This window comes from Dicentrarchus labrax, unplaced genomic scaffold (genome assembly GCF_905237075.1).
Source record: "Dicentrarchus labrax unplaced genomic scaffold, dlabrax2021, whole genome shotgun sequence".
NCBI classification, from domain to species: Eukaryota; Metazoa; Chordata; class Actinopteri; family Moronidae; genus Dicentrarchus; species Dicentrarchus labrax.
Window position 1 is genome coordinate 3,113,179 of NW_026136712.1, and position 22,679 is coordinate 3,135,857.

Genomic DNA, 22,679 nt, shown 5'->3' on the forward strand with positions numbered 1-22,679 from the left:
TTTTGTGGCTCCAGGGGTAGCTGTGCAAAGTCTAAGACACATCCTCAAGTGATGTCACTTGAGTCAGCATCAGTTGGGGCTGAAGACTACAAGTTTGAATATGAAAAAACGTGTTGTTATGGAGTTAGAAAGAAGACCAGACTATCAGAGCCCACTCCTCTTCTCGGCTAGCAGGTCCAGGCTACATGTGAGATGATGTATTAAAAAGAGCTCCAGTCAAACCTCAAATGATGGAAATATGACATGTTTGTTCCATGTATTGATTTGAGGAAGATGACAGTGTCCTCATTGCTCCATGCATATCTGATGTTTTTGTCTGCCACTATTTTTAGCCTCTCCAGAAGCGCTTAAGCTGAGTGACTTACTTCATGTACATTGCAATTTATAAGCCGAGTCTGTCACCATTACACATTTTTGGGACAGCGACTTTTCCACCTGGAGGATGAAGTGTAAAAACGTTATACAGGTGGATGGAAGTGATGCACTGATTCTTCCTTTTAAACTGTTCATCGTGACTCTGACAGTGTTGCAATGCTAAATCAGTGGAGTACACTATGATTTTGTCATGACTTTTCTCATGAAGCTTACATTTACAGGATTTAGTGGCATCTAGCGGTAAGGTTGTAGATTTCAACCGTTTAAGTTCAGCTCATTCTTTTAAGTGTGTAGTGGAAACTACGGTGGCCAAGAAACATGCCAAAAACATAAAACTATCTTGAGCAGTGCTAGGTTTATCCATTCTGGGCTACTGTAGAAAAATGGTGGTTCAACATGGCGGACTCCACCTCCTTTGTAGATAAAAACAGCTCATTCTAAGGTAACAAAAAAACATGATTCCTATATTCAGGTGATTATACACTAATGAAAACATACCTATGAATATTATATTCCATTTCTGCCAACAGATCCTCCTAAATGTTACACACTGGACCTTTATGTTCAAAAGTTCAACTGTTTACCTCTTACCTGATGAAATTAGACTGGTTTGTCCTCTTTATTTAACTTTAACTACTTTATTACCTGAAGTCTGTGGTAGTTGACTTTTAGTAAAATATCCCTGTGGAAAACAACCACTCCCTCACTGGGTGCCAATGTCCATGAGACAAGGTATACTTGTTGCAAACACTAAAACAAAGAAAATGTAGCCAAGAGACCAACTCTGTATATCAGACAGTGTGCACCAATTTCTATTTTCTCAAAGAAAAATGGAATGGTGCGACATGTAGGTCAAATGAATTCTCACAGTCCCCAAAAGGGCTCTCAACATAATATGTATTCCAGAGATAAGGACAGGAAGAAAAGGAGAAATTGAACAGTAAAATTAGATAGACAAGTGGCATTGCACATCTTTCTCTATTTTTTACTTGTCCATATCACAACTCTTTCACATCTAATGATCACCTTTTAATAATCAAGTTATCTTTGGGAGACAGTGGATGATGGAGCTCTTACACGTCATATCTGCTCAGTGTCAGAGTTCCCGCTGTGCTGAGATGCACCTGCTGAATTCACAGCAGGAGCTGCCAGCGCAGGAAATGTCAAGGTTAAGCACTGAGAATGGCAGGATAATGTTATGGCCTTCTGAAGGGCTTTAGAGTTCTGCTTCGACCAATGCAAGTACGACACCTGATTCTGCCGTTTAATTAAAACTGGACTCCAGGTCATCAGTGTTTTCCACCTCTAATTGTTTGATCAATAATTCACACTTGTGAAAGCAAAGTCCAATTCTGATTAGGTTCCACACATTAGGGCAGCTCATTTCCAACTTCTGTTTACAGTTTTGTTGAATGTTTAGGATCAACCCCCTGGCTATGTAACACTACACATGATCAAATTGAAAGGGTCTGTCCCCCTGGGAGTCCATATACAGTACGTTTCAGCTGCCTAGATAATGTCTGTACAAATCTTACACTTTGTCTGAAGGTTGTGCTAAATTAGAGGTTGTGTAACCCAGGTTATAATGACATAAATAAGAATAAATAGTTTAAAAGCTGCATAAATAAGTTTGAAAGTTAAAAGTGATTCATTTAATGTAAGTTAATTCATCAGAGTTAATTAAAAATGTTATGTTATTTAATCTTTAAGATTAAAAGTATGTTGACAGAAAATTCATGTGGCTGTCCCTTTAAGGGACTAGTGACGCTGCAGCAGAGACCTGAGGGAGAGAGCAGAGGAGAAAACAGAGAGAAAGAGTGATGGTTAATAAGCAGAGAAAAGAGTGAAAAAGTTGGTTTTGCAGTTGAAAAACATAACTTACCTGGCCGGGAACTGACGGGGATTTTATGAGAACTAAGCCACACCGGTTTTGGTGAGTTTTGTGTTGTTTTCTCTCATTTTTTGCCGTGTTGTACCTTTTTTTTCTCTGGCAGAGAGCTAACGCTAAAAAAGGTAGCTGTTTACAAGGAAATGCTTCGTCATACACTGTTGACCAGTTAATATTTTGGGTTTATGAAGACTGTGAATGTTATAAAAGTGAATGTGTGCTGTGTAAATGAAAGATGTGTGCAGTAGTTTGTGTGGGAGACGGAGCCATGAGTTAAAAGAGACCGCTCCACCGCCATTTTTGAGGTGAAAAAGCACAGTAGCAGTAACGTTACAACTCAGAGACTGTGAAACATTTATTTGTGCAATTTGAGGATTTAAAAAGAGATTTATTGTGCTTATGACCTGTTACACAGGTCAGGTTTTTTGCTCGCTGCCAGAGAGGTAGGAGTATCAGGAATTGGTTTTGAACTGAACTGAGAGCTGATTGGATAATTAGTTTTGGACTGAATCGAACTGAAACTTTTCATTGAACTGAATAATTGAACTCACATTTGGACTTGAACTTGAATTTAAGGTGTCATACTGTTGAGTTCATATATTTGAATGTGATTTGAAATGATTGTGGTCCACTTTGATTCGATTGTGTAATTGAAGGTATTCTCTTACCTGTAAAAGAGAGAAAAGAGTTAATAGGAATTCTGAAATAGGTGCAACCTAGGAAAAAGAGACTTGTCTAACTTAACTTAGATTAACTTGACTAAAATAACTTAGGTGAACTAAGAACAAAAAGAGAGTGAAATACCTTTTCATTTACTATACTTACCTCATTATTAAGAACCTGCAGGGTATTTTTGTTTTGTGTACTGTATTTTATATGTGTGTTTTGCATTCAGTAAATTGCCGGCCTTTTGTATTTAAAGCAACGGTCTCTGGTGTAATTATTTTTTCTCCCCACTCCTTAGAACCTAGAACTGGTCCAGTGGCGCAGTAAGTGGTGTGATACCCGTGCTACAGTTGCATGTTTAAAATGGAAAGGGTTCATCCTCTGGGGAGCATGAACGTGCACAGTAAATGCCAATATTTATTGATGTTACTAGCCAGGCTAGAAACACAGCTCCAGTGTTGGCCAGTCGACCCGAGCGAGATTGTCCGTGTTACAAACACAGGACAGGAGTCCGGCATTGGTGTCCTGTGTGAAACCAAAAGTTATCTAAAGTTGTATGTTTCACAGCGTTACGCATGTGACCAAAACCTTGTTTTGTTATTTTTTTTTTAACCCAAATCATGTTTCCCTAAACCTAACCAAGTAGTTTTGTTGCCTAAACCTAATCAGACTGTAACGGTTTAACAATGTTAACCACATGTTAAAAAGGGGTCGCTGCGGGGTGTGTCTGGGCATTGATAGTGATTTTAACAAACAAAGTTTTATTGAGATTTGAATTTAAAGGGGAGTTGTTCAGAATAGGTTTGATGCTGTAAACTCTTTGCAGAGCTTTTCACTCACATTTATGACAGAATGCAGTCAGCGGGACGTGAGAGGTTGGGAAAATACAAATATGGCTACAGCGAGAGTTTATTCTGCTGGAATAAAATATAACAAAACCAAAAACCCCAAAAATGAATTATGAGATTGCCTCTTTAATGATGCAGCATTTTCTGTCTTCTCACTGTTCCATTCAAACTTGTTCCTAGATCTGCATTATATACTATTATAAACGAGTATATTCAGTGTGCTTTATGTATACACTGACACAGACAAAAAGATACTTAAAGCAGCAGTAGACAGAGCACTCACCAGAAGCTCAAAATCCACCAATCAGAGCACAGCTTGAACTGACTATAACAAAACTTGCACGTCTTGCACTATTGAAAATCAATATGCATAAAGAGCCTCCATCAAGAGCTCAAACTCTTGAATAAAATTCACATAAAAAAATGGGTGGAAAAAATATTTCAACAGCATGTTTAACCTCGACATAATGGATGTGAACATGCTGAGAAGCTCCAAAATCAGCAAACTTGCAATCCATAATTTATTGCATTGTAATCAGATTACATACATCATTCAATAAGCATTTAAACAAATTGTTGAGTGGTATTCTTTTTAGTGGCCGCTGAAAGTTCAAGGGCATTTTTAGATGTAACATTACATGGAGAGCAGTAAGGTATATTTGCAGACAAAAAAGTTGTTCTGGGCTAAATTGAGTTGAAAAGTTAAACTGTTTTTTTACTTACACATTTTCCTAGACGTATTCTGTGGCAGGAACCGCACAAAAGTGCTTAAAAAGAGAAACCTGGGTGCCCAGATAGCTCAATGGGTAGAGCTGGCTGAGTCCTTGCTGCAGCGGCCCAGGGTTTGAATCTGACCTGCAGCCCTTTGCTGCGTGTCATCCCCTCTCTCTGCCCCCCCTGTCACTATAATAAAGGCAATAAAAGCCCCAAAAATATACTTAAAAAAGAAAAGAAAAAAGTGAAACCTGGAAAATTGTTTCCAGGGGTAACAAACTCTGACTCTGACTGTGAAGCTGATCAGAATTGGTTTAATCAACACTGAGTATGTTCACTCTGCGTAGTAATCAGTGAAATTCTGTTACCCCGATTCACCATGGCAACAGGTAAATAAAAGGCCACTTAATCCAGTGGAGCTAGAAATATGAATTTGTGTATGCAGACTATTTGTTTATATGTTTAAAAAAATACACAGCAGCAGCGATGAAAGAGCCTGAATTGAAATAAATATATTTATTCAGCTGTAAGGTGACAGGGACTAAATGTAGGTGGCAGCATCAAACTGATATATTATACTGACAGACCATTGTTTGGATTGTTGGTCTATAAAATCTCATAGTCCAATAAACACTCATTGGCCACTTTGTTAGATACACTTGTTCAACTACTCGTTAACGCAAGTAGCTAATCAGCCAATCACATGACAGCAACTCAATGTATTTAGGTATGTAGACATGGTCAATGGCCTGCTGACGTTCAAACCAAGCATGAGAATGGGGAAGAAAGGTAATTTAAGTGACTTTGAACGTGGCATGGTTGTCGGTGCAGGACGGGCTGGTCTGAGTATTTCAGAAACTGCTGATCAACTGGGATTTTCACACACAACCATCTCTAGGGTTTACAGAGAATGGTCTGAAAAAGAGAAAATATCCAGTGAGCGGCAGTTCTCTGGGCAAAAATGCCTTGTTGATGCCAGAGGTCAGAGGAGAATGGCTAGACTGGTTCGAGATGATAGAAAGGCAACAGTAACTCAAATAACTACTTGTTACAACCAAGGTATGCAGAAGACCATCTCTGACTGTACAACACGTCGAACCTTGAAGCTGATGGGCTAAAGCAGCAGAAGACTACACCGGGTGCCACTCCTGTCAGCTAAGAACAGGAAACTGAGGCTACAGTGCGAACAGGGTCACCAAAATTGGACAATAGAAGATCGGAATAACGTTGCCTGGTCTGATGAATCTCGATTTCTGCTGCGACATTCAGATGGTAGGGTCAGAATGTGGTGTAAACAACATGCAAGCACGGATCCATCCTACCTTGTATCAATGGTTCAGGCTGGTGGTGATGGTGTAATGGTATGGGGGATATTTTCTTGGCACACTTTGAGGCCCTTAGTATCAATTAAGCATTGTTTAAATGCCACAGTCTACCTGAGTATTGTTGCTGACCATGTCCATCCCTTTATGACCACAGTGTACCCATCTTCTGATGGCTACTTCCAGCAGGATAACGCGCCATGTCACAAAGCTCAAATCATCTCAAACTGGTTTCTTAAAGTACTGTAGTGCTGCAGGGGATGCCCTGGATTACAAATCTTGTACTCCAGATGTTAGAAAACATGTTTGTTTGGTACAGACCCAAACAAATGTCACATCATCATGATTTTTTTATGAAAATTAAATGTATGTATAATCATCAATCATCAATCACAATCGCAATATCTTTCAAAATAATTGAGCGGTTCTCCTACACACTTGAAAGATGGGCGGTATTCAGTTAGTTGCAACTTCACCACTAGATGCCACTAAATCCTACACACTGGCCCTTTAAAACAACTCCAATATGATATGATACTATGATATAAAGTTCCAGATTATCAGTAAAGGGTAATAGGCGCCAGTTCAACAGCAGCTTTTTTTAAAATGGATGTCATGAGACTGCATCTCAAGACCTAGTGAGACATAGATCAACTAATGCCAAATTTCCACCAGGCATGGTTTTTTGACATCACGTCACAGTTTGGCTCAGTGATCCTCTTCAAATAACACTGAGATGGTCTGAAGCCGAGCGTCTTCAGAGTGTCTTGCCTGCCGACAATGTCTACTTGTGTATTTGGTCCTCTTTCCTTGATATTAGTGTGTCTACCATGGGTGAGTTCAATGCTTTCTTTTTTGTGTGTTGTGTGTCAGTTGTGTTTATTGTTGTTATTTAGTCCTTTTTTGATGTAGCGAGATTCGATCCAGAGTCTTCAGGGGGTATTATATTTTTTCAATTGACTGGATTCTCTATGCGATCCGCACTGTGCTGCTTGATGTAGGTGGGTCGTGGCTTCCATCAAAAATAGACCAGATGTGTTTTCTCCAGAGCATACCTGAGGGATGCTTCTGGGAACGACGAAAAGCAGTGAAGCTAGTACCTTTGCGTTTCAAACACCTGCACAGGAACCACGATCAGAAGACAAGGAACAGCAAAGTTTGATGTTGGAAACCATTTTTTCTCCTTCTCAAACTTTCATAAAAACCTTTCTCAAAGTCGTTCATTTCCAAGCTCAACACCAATTACTTTCACTGGCACTATCAAAGCAGTTGGAGCTGCTTCACTAACATCCAATATTAACTCATTATAATACCAAGCTGGAGAATCTCCAAGATAGGACAACAATTTGCTCGCAAAAAGATTAGGGCTAGTTGTGCAGAATAAATGTATAAATATAACAGAGTGCAGACCATTAGACAACCTCAACACATTTAGTGCTGCAAATAACCGGGAGGGCTGTTTGTGTATCACTGGCTCATTGTCTATACTTACTCCCTAAAGGTAAATAGCAGGGGGATTAAACTTAATTATTCTGTTTAAACACATTGTCACAGAGAGACAATGCAGTGGGCTGGGTAGAGATCTAACTAACATTAAAGGCTGCAAACGATAGAAATTGCTCCCCTTTTCTGTTTACATGGGTTGCCGCCTTTTCAGAGCCACAGAACGCTAAATGACGTAAACATAGTGTAAAATATCGGCTTGAAATGGGACCACTGCTTTTCTCTGTGCGTCTTTGTTTATGACGCTCCCCTAAATAATGCTCTTCAACTGATGGCGGTGATAGTGTGGGAACCACAAAGCCAGTAGTTCAGCAGTGGGCTAATGTGTCTTAGACCATTAATAGACACATTGAAAAGCAAAGACTGTCGGATTCATTGAAATTAACAACTCAAACAATAGTTTGATTGCAGTGACCGGCGGAACATTATGCAGGGGTGAGCATCAAACTCTAATAATAAATGCACTAATGCTGCATTTGATGGAGCTATTGACTGAATAATTCAATATTCTTCAATGCTAAAGTCTGGGTTTGAAATGAAAATTCAAATGAGAAGTGAAGATTATATTGTTCATACAGTGTTAGGGAGAATATTGGCTTTTAGCTGTCAATACAACAAGCTCTGCTTTATTGCCTCCAGGATGCCAGGAGGATATATTTGGTACTTTCCCCCTCTCAGACTGCTTATTATTTATTAGCTAGGTGCAGTTATGTCATCTGGTCAATGATTGGATGAGTTTTGAATACTTAATCCACTCCGACTATTGACCTAAATATCATTTTCAACATTTGCCATCTGTGCGAAGCTCTGTAAATCCATCTCTCTGGATGTCTTGGCTTCATTAAAATTCAACACCTGTCTCTGCTCTCTGCAGTTTTCACCTAAAATACCAGGGAAGAGCATCCAGTCTCCGGGGAGTGATTTTTGTTCCAGCACACACCGCCTCATCCGTGGTGTCACCTCATTGACAGCGAACAGAGAAAACAACTGAGCGGCTCAGGTAGTGGAGCACAGCTGTATTTGTTGTCCAAACTACATTCTGAATGTGTGACAGTGAGCTTCTCTCGGACTGTGGTGAGGGACTGTATGAAAATTATTGGGGTAAGGAGGAGGGGATAAACATTATGTGTCACTTTATAAGTGAAAATTTCCCAGGATGGGATGAATAAAGTATATCTATCTATAAAAAAAGCAAGACCCTGCCTGAAATTATTAATATTGTTTTTAAGCAAATATGACAGTTATTTTCATAGAATACATTTAGCCACACCTATTGTGGCTAAAAATAAATTAGTACAGATGATGTTGTAGCCTCATACAGATCAACCAAATATATAATAATTGAGATGCATTAGCAGACATCTTGAAGAGTGGACTGTTCCCTCTTGGCAGGTGTGGCAAACAGTGCACTGGCATATTAAAACACTGTTGTCAGTAAGTGGATTAAGTCCAGTGCACGGATACACAAGAGCGAGGAAGACAGCTGTGTGTGGCAAGCACCCATTGGTTCTGGTTGTGCACGCAGCCAATTTGTTTTACGCACAAGATGTGTATTAATGAAGTGTTCACCTGTGGACTTCTGGAGACGTGTGCCTTAATAAACGGATCATATTAATGTTCCAAACTCTTAATAGCCATGGTTTCAGACCTCTGGACACTGCCCACATTGAGATGTAAAACTAAATGGCGATTCAGTCTGATAATCAGGTTAGCCATGGTCAGCCATGGCAGTTCAGATGATGAGCTTGCATTAGGGCTGCTGTCCACAGAGTGTTATTTGCTGGCAAAAAGCTGTGGCAGGGTGCTCGGATGAAGAGCTTGTGTGTTGTGGGTTTTGTTTATATGGCAACACTATCTTGACGATTTCTAACAGTTCGCTATCAGCCTAACGAGCGTGCTGTGGTTGTGTAAAACTACAACGGTGGCCAAAGCAGGTGGAAATATTGCCCCTCTATTTTCTCTGCTTGAGTTGTCAAGTCGAGCTGAGCCACGCCCTCGGCCATACATATGAAGCTCAGGATAGACAGAACAAGCTCAGGGTTCTCACTCGTCCTGGAAAAAACAGATATTTAGATGGAAACACCTGGAAATTGATTAAGACTCCCCACTCAGATAACTTACCTAAACCTAGGTTACAGAAAAAATGTTTTAAACTCTAGTCAAGTTACCAGAGTTAAGAAAGCTAACAAATACAACTGTGTAAAACGTGTAAATACTTGTTACCTACTACCTGTTTGTGAGCAAGTGCTGTTCTGTATTGTCAAGAAAATCCCTAGAAAATGTCCAGGCCCGGTGGATTCCTGCAAATACCATTAGGAACACTAGTAGGAGCCAGAGGAACCTGATTGTTTCACAGATTATCTGTCTCATGTTCTACTGTCAGGATATAGTGAAAGTTTCAGCAAATATGACAAAAATGTTTTACCTACAGCAGCTTTAAGGTGCAGAGTAAAGTGGAGGTAAGAGCTGATGTAGGCAGTGTGTAGGCAAATGATGTGCTCTCTGGGGAGACAATCACCATAAAAACTAAAGATTCCGGTCCTTCTAGCTGGTTTATTTTGATGAGGAAAACAAAGGCCTGACACTGGATCCTCCGCATATGGCTATCATCTTGTTGATGTTCTTTTTTAATTATTTCTCTGCAGTCCCTTAGTTTCCCTGTTAGACTGTTGCAGGATAATGTAGCAGGATTCTGTTATCTTCATGTGCAGGGCAGAATCGCTGCTTTTGTAAAACTGGAGCACTTTCAGTTTCTTCCCTTGATACCCAAGTCACGCAATGAATGAGTGTGTGATCATTCCCCCCACTGCACTCTGTCTCTCTCTTTCTCTTTTCTCTCGTTCTGAATCTTCTCCTTTTGCTCTCTCATCTCAATCAATAAGTGTTACTTTGCCCACAGAGAGACCCTAAGGCTCCTCACTGTCCGTTGCAGAGCATAAAGCCTCATGGTCTCATGTGGACACACATCGGCAGGGTTTTTCCATTGTCTGCCCTCCTCCCCTTTGTTTCTCTCTCTTTGTACTCTTCTTTAAAAATACATATCCCTATCATCTTCTCATGCTGGCTGCTGCGAGCCACCACAACGACCTCTGGCAGGTGCTTTGTTCCTTTCATTTTTAAGCTTGCTCACTTTTCACTCCAAAGTCTTCCAAAGTGTTCATGCTCAGCATTCATAGATACTCACTGTGATGTTTGCTTCTGCCACTGATAGCAAAATCCTGGTGCCATAGTTTAGCCTCATGAATGTCACAGCTCAAACATGCCAGCAACATCTCATTCTCTTTTACAATAGTCTTTATTCTCATGGAATAGGGGTTTCTGAAAAACTCATAAGACTTTGTCCACATGCTTTTGTTGTTTTTGATAATAGAAAGATCTACAGCATCAGTGAGGACACCACTCATTATTCAAGACCAGTGAAAACACGACCTCAGTGGTGGGGTCCAGGGGAAGAGAGGAGTAACAATTAATAATTTACCGGGCGTTTAAAGAAGGGCAGGAAACAGAAAGATCTGTACTTTTAAACTATTTATTTCAATGTGTAGAGGTCAAACGTTAACCCAAAACAACTTCCTAAAAAGAAAGGAAGTGAAAAAGAAATTTAACTAAGCAAATGACTGATCCAATAAATAAATGAATAACGGTATCCCTCCACTGAGGTAATAATGGTAACACACGCGACAAGCACCACACAGCTCTGCTCCACACCTGACAGCGACACAACTCTGTCTGGTGGTTTGGCCCACTGGCCCCATCTGCTTCCGTCGCAGCAGCTTTAAAGCAATCCTCCTGATTGCTAAGCTACTGCAGGTGTGCCTGACCAGTCGGAGGGGAGGGCGGTACCTGGAACAGGGCACAAGACAGCAGAGGCAAAACATACACACGTAACACCCCCTCCCATAAGTGCAAACTAATAGTTTCCCAGGAAACACTATAAACACAATAGTGGCCAACGCCTTGATGTGGGAACCGGATAGGACAGCACGGCCAAGATTTTAGCATCTACAGGCCGGACCTGCCCGTGGCCAACCTGTTTCCCCAAGTATGTAACCGTGGCCTTACCAAACTCGCACCTGGCTAGGTTAAGTGTCAAGGATGCTTCTACAAGCTGCTGAAACACTTCGGTCAAACTAGCAATATGACTGGTCCAATCACTTGAGTACACGACAACATCATCAAGGTAAACATTACAGTTTTTGACATTTCCTAGCACCAGATTCATCAGAAGCTGTGTGTGGCAGACGCATTTCTCACCCCAAAAGGCATAACTGTATACTGCAGGAAGTGGTCTGGGGTTACAAAAGCTAAGCTCTCAGAAGCTCTGGGTGTTAATGGAACCTGCCAGTACCCTTTCAGCAGATCGAGCTTTGTAATAACTACGGCCGGCCCAATACTATCGATACAGTCTTCAATGCGAGGCAAAGGAAATGAGTCTGGGACTGTAACTGCGTTAACCTTGATATAGTCGGTACAAAAGCGTGGGGTGCCATCAGATTTAGGAGCCAGCAACAAGGGGAACTCCAAGGACTACAGCTAGGTACAGCTAAACCATTTTCCAAAAGGTAATTAGCTTCCTTTTTGGCTAAAGGACAAAGGTAAGCATGCTGTTTAAGATGCAGTACCAACATCGATGTCATATTTTAATACGTTGGTGCTAGATGGTACGTCATTAAACAGAGATGGATGAGAGGGTTAGGGTTAAATCAAAGAAACTATCTCTTTTCGCTGATCTACAGGGAGATAGGCCAAATGGGTTTCTATTTTTGTGTTGGACAGCCTACCGCTCTGCTTATCACTGCCCAGTACCGCCAAACCATCGTCAGGCAAAGATTTCACACAAACCAAGAAAGTAGATGTTTTGCAGGGGCAGCAGTCTCCAGAATTTTTTCCTGCTCCCCCTGGACAGCTTCTCTGGAATGAGAGGATTTAATCATATTAATGTGGCACAATCGCACCTTACGTCTGCGCTCAGGCGTGTGCATGACATAGTTTGTGTCGGACACTTTGCTTTTTACGACATACGGGCCTGAAAAACAGGCAGTAAGAGCAGAGCCAGGCGTCGGTAACAACACCAGAACTCTCTCACTAGGCTCAAACTTACGCTTAACTGCTTTCCTGTCAAACCGTTCCTTCATACTCTCCTGAGAGGAGGAGAGTGCCGCTTTAGCCAGAGACGAAGCATGATGTAAACGCTCCTTACATCATGACAAAAAATCTTTTAGTCTTTGGAGAAATGTTACACAAGAACTGTTCCAAGTTGGGTTAGTTAAGTTAGTTAGTTAAGTTAGTTAAGTTGGGCTTAACCCCAGGGACTCCTGTTTGGCTTCGAGTATGGCGAACAGTGTAAAGGGGACACCCTCATCCCAGTCTCTCCCTGTATCATAACTACGTACCTACGCAGCATGGATTTAAGAGTTTGATGCCAACACTCAAGCGCACCCTGTGACTCTGGATGATACGTACTAGAGACTGAATGAGTGATGCCCAGAGACTGCAAGGTTTGCCTAAAAGATTTCGACAGGAAGTTAGTTCCTTGGTCAGTCTGCACAACTTTCGGTAACCCAAACGTGGTAAAGAACTTGGTCAATGCTTTTGTGATGGCAGGTGCAGTGATTTTTCGCAGAGCAAGATACTGAACTATTGCTCCCGATGCCATGCATCGGCGTGTGAGTGTGTATGGATGTTAGTTTCTGTTCGATGGACTTTGCCATCACTGAGTGAATGTGTGTGAAAGGGTGAATGTGGCACGTAGTGTAAAAGCGCTTTGAGTGGTCGGAAGACTAGAAAGGCACTATACAAGTACAGGTCCATTTACCATTTACCATTTACTTGACAGGTGCTACACGTTTTGCAGAAGCGCGCCACATCTGCCTTCATTCCTGGCCAGAAAAAATGTTTCAGAATACGATCATAGGTTTTAGTGACACAAAGATGACCGGACCAGGGATGTTCATGTGCCAACTCCAATACATGCTGCCGGCACTCAACAGGAACCACTATTTGACACACTGAGCCCCAGTCCCCAACTGCACTAGTTTTACCTAGCTGTGAAATCCATCCCCACATAAACACCCCGTTATCTACAAAAAATGACTGACTCTGAATACACTTACTGACATCCTCAACTGCTGCAAAACACTTCCTTAGAGATGATACACCGGGGGCCATATTAAAAATATCACGCTGCGGCTCAGTCGCTTTCGCCCCCCGAAAATCGGAGCGGACCTCTCCTGTGGACTCAGCCATGACCACGGCCAGTCGCCGGTAAACTACACACCTCCCTTTCCACTAACCCTTCAATCACGGCAGCTTTGAGCTCCTTCTTAAGGAGAGAGGTTGAAACTTGGATACCGTAGTGGTCGGCGATTGCAAACAAGTCAAGCTTCCTACAGTTGTCAAGCAGATTCAGCGTAGGACCCACCACAAACTCCTCCACACTAAACGCTGCCACACTCGCCATCACGCCGGCAATAGACGACAATATCTACCACGACTACCACCGGAAATCATTTTTACGTTTGCAAAACAAACAGTCCAAACAATTACAAATATGTTTACTAATTTTCTTTTAACAAATATCCCGGACGAACCCCCATTGTGCTGTCTCATTCTAATGCTAATTCTATCAAACTGCCAAAAGTGTCTCAAGTATATGACATTTTCATGACAAAGCAGACAGAATCTGGGAATTAAATGTTGCAGTTTTTGTTTATATTATCAATTTGTAGCTCTTGAAAACATTAGGATGGTGTGATACAATATATTGGATCAACTCTAAATATACATAATGGATGAACGAGTATATAATCTATATCTGTATCCAAATAAATATTTGTATTTTGAAATGGACGGGGCTTAAAGAATGTATGAGTTGTGCTTGTGTTGCAGTACAGAAAACAAGGACTCACCAAGTTGTTAATAAAGTTAATAAAATGTATTAAAATAATGTTCAAAATAATGTCCCTCCAATAAATAATCAATATGCTGTACATGTTGCTGACCTGCCTGCTAACAAAAGTCTATGCCAATTCAACTATTGAGCAGTCCAGTCATTCTCCAGTCAGAATGAAAATCTATAAAATATCCGTTCAGCCATCACTAATCGGGTCACATGACTGAACCCTTCTCAGATCAGCACTCTCTCTTAAAGACATTTATGCATAAGGGCCTTGATCTTCAATTAGGACGCACTGTAAGAGGCTCCATTAGTCCATAACTGGCTCTTTATATAGTGCTTCTACAGGGGAGAGAGCCACAGCTAATGAAGACGTCCTCCAGGTTGTTTCATCTTACAATTGGCAACACCTGCATGGCAGTCGTCATGCCAACAGCCCTTGTCACCGCCAATCAGAGTTGAGCTATGGGAGCCAAGGCAGACAGTAGCTTCAGGGCCTATGATTAATTTACACCTATGTTCACTTAACACCCCTCCTTTCTACTTTCCCATCTCAGCCTCCATCCCCCCCTATGATGGTTTCATCTTAATCAACTGGACTAAAATACCCTCTGAAACAGCTATGTGTGAATAGACACAAAGACACCACGTCAATGGAGGGGGCTCAGGCAGAAAATCATGGTCTGGTAAGCACTATGACCATAGATCAGGAGATATTAAGGTTCAAAATGACACAGTGGGCCTTCTCACACCTGAAAGTCAAAAAAGCTTTTCGTTTTCATCCTTATACTTGCAACTGCCTGGTTTGTAGATGGGTATGTGTCTGAAGTCACTGTGTTGTCAATTCAACCGGTAGCCTTCGATTTGCACTAATGAAGAGATACATTTTGCCAGATGGTTTTTGTTACACAGATTCTGAAGTCTTCGTTGGAAACTGTTCAGAAAAGGGCAGGCACTTTCAAGAAATACTTGGTACGTGATTGGATTCAGTTCAGATCAGATCAATGAACCATATAACGTAGTCAAACCCTTACTGAAGTCAGTCGTGAGAAGACAGAAAACATATTTTCCATTAAGAATTTCAATGAAAAAAAACTTGACAGTTCTGATATAACCGATGCTAGCAGCATCTACGCTAACCTCTTTAGCAGCTTCCATTGTTGCTTAAGCAAACAGTCAAATCTCACACCTAGTATTCACCCACATCCGTAGCTCATGCTGTAGCTGCCAGTAGGGTGGTATTTTAGAGTTAGTAATTTCCTGAAAAATGAAAGTTGCTGTTAACTGATCCGGCATATATTAATAACAGTTTTTTTCAATTGTTTACATGCAATTTTGAAAACCGGGTTCTTTTTTTCAAAATATAATCAAATTATCCAAACACCACACTCAATTTGCATAATTCCAAGATTGTTTGCAAAATGACACACTTCAGTCAAAACATACACATATTTGTGAAAATGCTATTAGTTTTCATTTAACCAACACAGTCCTCAATGATCAGACACTATTGCAGCCAGTTTCACACTGCTGTGATAAATAAACACATTTGTAAAAAAACTAATTTTAGGAAATGGCATGTGCTAGATTTTTGGCCAGACATTGTTATGTAAGGGATAATTTAGATGTCAAAAAAAATAGTGACAAACCCACACCATTCTTCATGATTAGTTTGAGATATAGGGAGAATGTACACAAATAAGCCTACTATAAACTAAGCACTGTACAACACTGATGCTGCAGACTGAATATTTCAAGTATTTATTTCAATACTTACAATATTTCTTACCATAATCAGTTTCAGTAATCAACCAACAATGAAATCAATGAAACAAATAAAATCTGTAGACAAATAAAAATTACTGCATGAAGTACATACACTTTGACTCTGAAGAAAAACTACTGTAAAAGCAACAAGAATACTGTAACTATTCATCATCTCTCCGTCTGGCTGGATCAGGCCATAAGATTTCATCCACATCACAGGCTATGTCTTCATTGGCAAGGCACCGTTGGAAGAATCGCCTCGTGTGACGAATCCACCCCTGCACAGAAGCTGCTTCGATATGATCACAGGCCTGCTCCATGGCCTGAATGATGGGCAAACGGTCATAGGGCCACAGGTCGTATACCTTCCACCGCCATGCTGAAAAAAACTTCTATTGGATTCAGGAAGGGGGAGTATGGGGGAAGGTATAAGACTTCAAATTCAGGGTGCTCATGGAACCAATTCTGGACCAGAGCAGCCCCATGGAATGAGACATTGTCCCAAACGACAATGTACCGCATCTGGTCCACTTGGTTTAATGCTGTGACAATCTCGTGCAATCTGTCAAGAAATGCAAGTATTAGATTTGTCTTATAGGGTCCCAGATTTGCATGGTGGTGGAGGACCCCATTTTGTGTAATAGCAGCGCAAAGGGTGATGTTACCCCCTCGCTGCCCTGGCACATTGGTGATTGCCCTGTGTCCAATTACATTTCTCCCTCTTCGTCTTCTTTTCGAGAGGTTAAATCCAGCCTCATCCACATATATAAATTCATGTTGAATTTCTTCAGCATCCATTTGCAAGACTCTCTGAAACACAATAGGAAGCTATTCAATATCTATTGCACAGTATTTTTTGTGCCAGAACATTATGAGCAGTGCACAATACCATACCATAGTAAGATGAACAATACATACCTCCACATACTCATTGCGCAGATGTTTCACTGTCTCTGAATTTCTGTCAAATGGTACCCGATACAGTTGCTTCATGTATATTTGATTTTTGAGGATTCGACCTAATGTTGACAGAGAGACTCGTTGGATGTTATTGAAAATATGGTCATCATTGATGATATTGGCTTGGATTTCTCGCAGCCTGATACAGTTATTGGTCAAAACCATGTTTACAATGTCGGCCTCTTGTGCACGAGTGAACATAGGGCCCCTTCCACCTTGGTGTCCTCGACCCTCAATCCTATGTAAAAAAAATATATAAAAAAATACACATGCAGCCTACTGTCAAAACGCACAGTAAACAATATTGATAAGTACAGCAAGCTTCAGTTTCAATGTACTGTGTGGTTAGCTTACCTGTTTTCTCGATGAAATGTCCGAATTACTGACGCAACAGTATTTCTGCTGAGATTTGGTTGAACTCTGTCCAGCTTCCATCAGGTCAGTCCATGGTTGATAACATGGTCAATAAGTGTTGCACGGATTTCTTGAGTCAAATTTGGTCCTCGTCTTCTTTGTTCTTGGTTCTATCAACTCTTCAAGTCCTTCTCTACCTCTTCCTCTACCTAGGCCTCTTCCTCTACCTCCTTCTTCTCCTCTTCCTCTACATAGGCCTCTTCCTGTACCTCCTTCTTCTCCTCTTCCTCTACCTAGGCCTCTTCCTCTACCTCCTTCTTCTCCTCTTCCTCTACCTCCTTCTCCTCCTCTACCTTCTTCTCCTCTTCCTCTACCTCCTTCATCTCCTCTTTGAGCTCCCCCTCTCATTCTCACTCTTCTTCTTCTTCTAGCTCCTTCCATTTTTGTTGAAGACAGGTGAACTCACCTGCTGCCATTTATAGCACACCTGAGTGCTGCGTTTTCAAATTAGCACGTGTGCTTCCACACCTGGTGGATGTGATTATCCAGTTTGTTCATTAGTGTGGTCATTGGCAATCTGGGGCTTTGTAATGACAAGGAAGTAACCTCACAATCCTTATCTGTGTCTAAGGTGTGAAAATGTGTGTAGAGTTTTACAAATCACTGTGTGTAATGTTTTGCAAAAAGGGTGAAGCAGACATTGTGTGTAATGTTGTGCAAATCTGTGGAGGTGTTTTGCTCCTTGGAGTAGAATTTTGCAAATTATGTGGACATTTTTATTTTATCTTTTCCATGCATTTAAAACCAGAGTAACATAAAGAAAATACTATTAACATGTGTTCATAAGTATACAGTGCTTTGCAAATGGTAATTAACTTAAAAAGGGGAATAGTAACGGGAGAAGGATGAGGAAAACACACACGCAGCTCTTTCCTTCACTCGTCTGTATTGAATGAGGAAGAGGAGCGCGACCCCCCTACTGGAGCCCCGAGGCATTACCAACAGATCGACGAACCATTAAACCACACAGATAAGGATCTGTATTACCTATCTGCATTCCTCTTTTTGGCATTACTCACTCGTTGCATATTCTTCATATACATTCACAACTACCATAAATAAAATTCCATCTTTTAAAATAGATACTATAATAACTGTGATAATATCAAACTGAAAGTAGCTTTTCAGATGAATTATATTTAACTCAAAACAAATTGTATGTATGAATAAATTGTTATATACAACTTGTCACACTTAAGTAGCTAACTGCTAATTAACTGCGGCTAACTGTATCTGCCAATGGCAGGCAACAGAACCGAGCTCAGCAGCCGGACCAGGATCAAATATAGCCTCTGAGACCAAGAAGAAATACAGACGGAACTCCTTGTAGTCCATTTAAAAACTTTACACTCTCATGTAAAAAGACAGATCTGGCCTGCAACCATCAAAGTCAACTGAATAAACTTTGTTCACTTTTGAAATTAGTGTTTAGGCTGCATATTGATCACATTATCACTCAAGAGTCCAATTAGACTGGTTGAGTGCACTTAAAATATTTCATTTATTCGGCGAATCAAAACAATCAGAGTGTTTAAAATATCTAATTGCACAATTTATCATCTGCAGTTGCGCTGCCTTTGCTACAGTAAATCCATTTGCTGGCTGCTCCTATGTCATTCTGTAGAAATGATTCAGATGCAAATTGTCTCGAGCCATAATAGTCCTTTGAGAGATTGTTAAGAATTCAGTTTGTATGCAGAAAAGTCGAAACTTTGCCAAAAAAAAAATTACGATAGAATAATTTTAGGCTGATTAGTCTGTACCTGACAAAATTCATCCTGTCATATCTGATATGATAAAGGTAGTACTGATGACAAAACATCATTATTCTGTTTTAATTGCTAATTATGTGATATAATGGGTATGATTAAAGTATGTCAAGGCCTGCGAAAGAAGAGCAAGAATTTTCCCTCAAAGCAGCAGGTGCCCTTTCTGCTGTTTTTCATGAAATGAAATGATTTTCTGCAACTTGTCATTTAAAGGGTAATGTCAAGGATTTGGCATTTTCTACTTTATGACTCGTAGAAAATGATCTCTCAGACATCGTTCTGTTAGATTAAACTCAGATCTTACATCAAGGATCAACTGCACTCATATTTGAACAAAAGGCTGTAATTTGGCATGATGGAAAACATTTTAGTCCTACTCTCATTTCCAATGTGTCTCTCACAGTTGTTCCTATATATTGTTTTTATATGTTTTCAGATGTAGATAGCAGCATTAATGTATATTATATAATGTACAATATATCACTATATCCCAGTGCATATTTCAGTCTGTTTAATGGGAATGGGCAATGGGAAGTTGCCAGTTGGTATCACTTCATTCAGCTCAATCAACAATTATTTTCAGTGCCATGTGATTTTAAGTTGTTTATTTTCTGCAGTGATTAAGCAGATGTTTTCCAGCTGCTTCCATGCTGTGTTGTAGTATATTGCTCCATAGTACCACACAGCATTTATTTTACTCAGTCAACATTCAACCCTTAATTAAAAGCGAAGGCCTGGTTCTCTCTGCCTTTGTGTCCACAGAAAGTCAAGTAAACACAATCACATTTATAACTTTAGCCTTTGTTGTTTCTGTGGTCCTCATCAATTTGATTTGGATCTAACTGAAGCATCCGTACCATCCTGGTGTCTGGACTTCCGCAAGAAAAATCACTTATTACATATATTCCTACAGACATGGGACAAATAAATACTAAAGTGTTTTTATATGTGCTATAAGCCACGTATACACCAGTACCTGGCCCAATAATGACAAAAACATATTTTTTTGAGGTAATCAGGTAATGATATTTTAGAATTACTTACTTAAAAGGATAAAAAGTTGTTGATGACTCATCCCGCACATGGGGGCGTATTCTAATTTTTGCATCCAATGATTCGCTCTATTGCTTGTGAAGACGCCGCAGCCAGTGTTTCTGAGGGTCTCATCCATGGCCTCACTGATTACTGTACAAGCTCAACTTTATAACTTTATTCAGTGATTTTGGTCAAACTGGGTCATACTTTATGAAGGTTTCCCTCTGATGTCCTCCAGCTGAGTTTCCTGATGGAGAGATACCTGGTAGTTGCTGAACTCTGATTAACTTTTGCTAACGGTATCTGCCGTTAGTGGCAGACGCAACCTAGCTCAGCAGGCGGACCGGACCAGTACTGAACATAGCCAGTTACAGTACCTGTTACAGGTCATGGGAAGATTGCTATATAGCAAACTGCTAACTGTCATTAGCTTTGTCAGCTGTGCAACTAACATAGCTCAGACCCAGGATTCCATTCCCGTCTAGAAAACCACCTGGGTACTCCTATCCGCTGTCCCGGGTCTGACTGTTCATTGGAAGGTGCAACCTCCACCGCATAGTGCTAGCTGTAACACATACTCCGTGCTATTGGCCACCATAAACGCGACAAATACCTCCCTACTGCCTGTTTTCACAGGAAACAGGTAAATATGAGGTAGCAAATAGCTCTCTGTCCATTTCCACATTAAGGTAAGAGCAGGAAGAAAAGCAGTCATATTCCATATTTAAAAACTGAATGAAATTCTTGCAACAAAAGGAAGTCCCACTCATTTGTCTGCTTTGTGCCTTAGCGACTATTGTTAAATTTTTATTTCTATTCAGATTTATTATTTCTGAATATGTTGGCACGGCGGAGAATAGGCCTACTCCTATTTCTCTAAGGGAATAATTATTAGAAAACTACAAAAACACACCCTGCTTATGGTACAGGACTGGAAAAGCCTCTGTTATATTTTTCATACTCTCAGCTGGAAGTCCGCCTCGATTCACTATTTATTACGCTGCCTCAGGAGAACCTCTCTCTCCTCCAGGCTGCTGCTTTCTCCTCACTGTCTTACGATAGACCACTAACAGAAAGAGGAATCTGTTAATTGAAAGCGCTCGGTTACAACAAGCTGGAGAAAGAATCTGTTAGCTCACTAAACTGGATTTCAGAAGCCTTCAGTGTGACAGAATGAATAAAACATAACCCCAATGTTTCCCTAAACTAGCGTGCCAGTGCTGATCTGAGGTAAGTCTAATAGATTTGGCATGCGTTCCTGGCTCCAAAAAGTCTGTCGTTATTGTTACAAACCTTCATGTCTCACTGCTCTTCACACTGACAGTCCGGCTCCTCTCCAGTCGTATGTTTGCCTATTTGTTTATGACCTTGGGCTGGCGGTGCTTCTCTTTAGAGCGCTTGGCTGCCAGCAGCTGGTACGGATGGATGTCTCAGATGTCGGTGCTGACTGATGGGCAGCTCTTAGCCAAACCCTGAGGGGCTTCTCAGTGCCGCTCGCGGCCTGAGAGAAACAGACAAGACTGATGGTGAGTCGGAGGTGTGCGGATCGACCTGTCTGCCATCAACACCCTACAGACCCTCCCACCGCTCCGCCATCTAGACAGAGCAGAGCCACAGTGTGTTTGTATCAATGTCCACCTACTGTATGTGCATATATGTGTAAGTTAATACATTCACACACATTTTGGGGATTCTTGTTTTACAATGGGTGGGGTCTTCAGTACAAGGGGCGGCTTTACAGAACTCTATAGTGGGTTTCAGCTCATTGTTTAGTTATCCGGCCTGCAACCCTACTGTTTTGGGTCACTCTCACCACTCCCATACAGGCCTTTTCCACCAACAGGCTGAAGCATTTCAACCGAAAATATACTAGATCGGAATCTGAAAAGTTAGTTCCCACCATATTCTACATGTCGTTGTGCATTGTTGCAGCGCCCTCTGTTGACTATGCATCCAAGAATCCATGTTCCAAGAATTTCGAAAGGAACCAGCACTTGGAAAACATCATCATAGGCCTTTTCCACCAACAGGGAGCCAGCTCAGATCTAGTTTGTGCAGCAGGTTTTCCTGTTTTCGTCTCACATTTTACATGTTGTAGTGCGCCCTGTGTGGATAATGCATTTGATTAGTTCCACTCAAAACTGGTGGAAACGTGGGGCTGGTTCCCTTGAGGTTTCAAGAAACTTGAACGGAACTGGGTCAAGAAAAGGTTGCAATACAGTCGTTGTAGGCCACAGCAGGCAGCCGTTAACAGAGAAAAAGCTCTAAAAACCTACTGTACTCTACCTGCTCAGCAGCAAACAGCAGACAGACACATTTAGAGACTAGCTGGTGAACAAAGTGGAACCTTTCATAGTTAAAAAGCAAGATATGGCCCACCACTAAGTTGCCATTATTAAGTTCCATTAAGTTATTGCAGGTTTAAGTACTATTGTAAGGTACTGTACATTATATTCAACTTTATATACTTTATGGTCTACATTTTCCTGAAACATATTGAACTTTATGCTCCACTACATACAG

The 22,679-nt window shown here is 40.9% G+C and overlaps 1 long non-coding RNA gene across 1 annotated transcript in view; it reads left to right on the forward strand.

The window, feature by feature from the left end:
- The first annotated feature begins 2,175 nt into the window (after positions 1–2,175).
- LOC127372938 (uncharacterized) overlaps positions 2,176–22,679 on the forward strand; it is a 71,720-nt gene continuing 51,216 nt past the window's right edge. The window contains exon 1 of the long non-coding RNA XR_007886762.1: positions 2,176–2,308. This is a non-coding gene — a long non-coding RNA (uncharacterized LOC127372938). The remainder of the gene's footprint in view (positions 2,309–22,679) is intronic.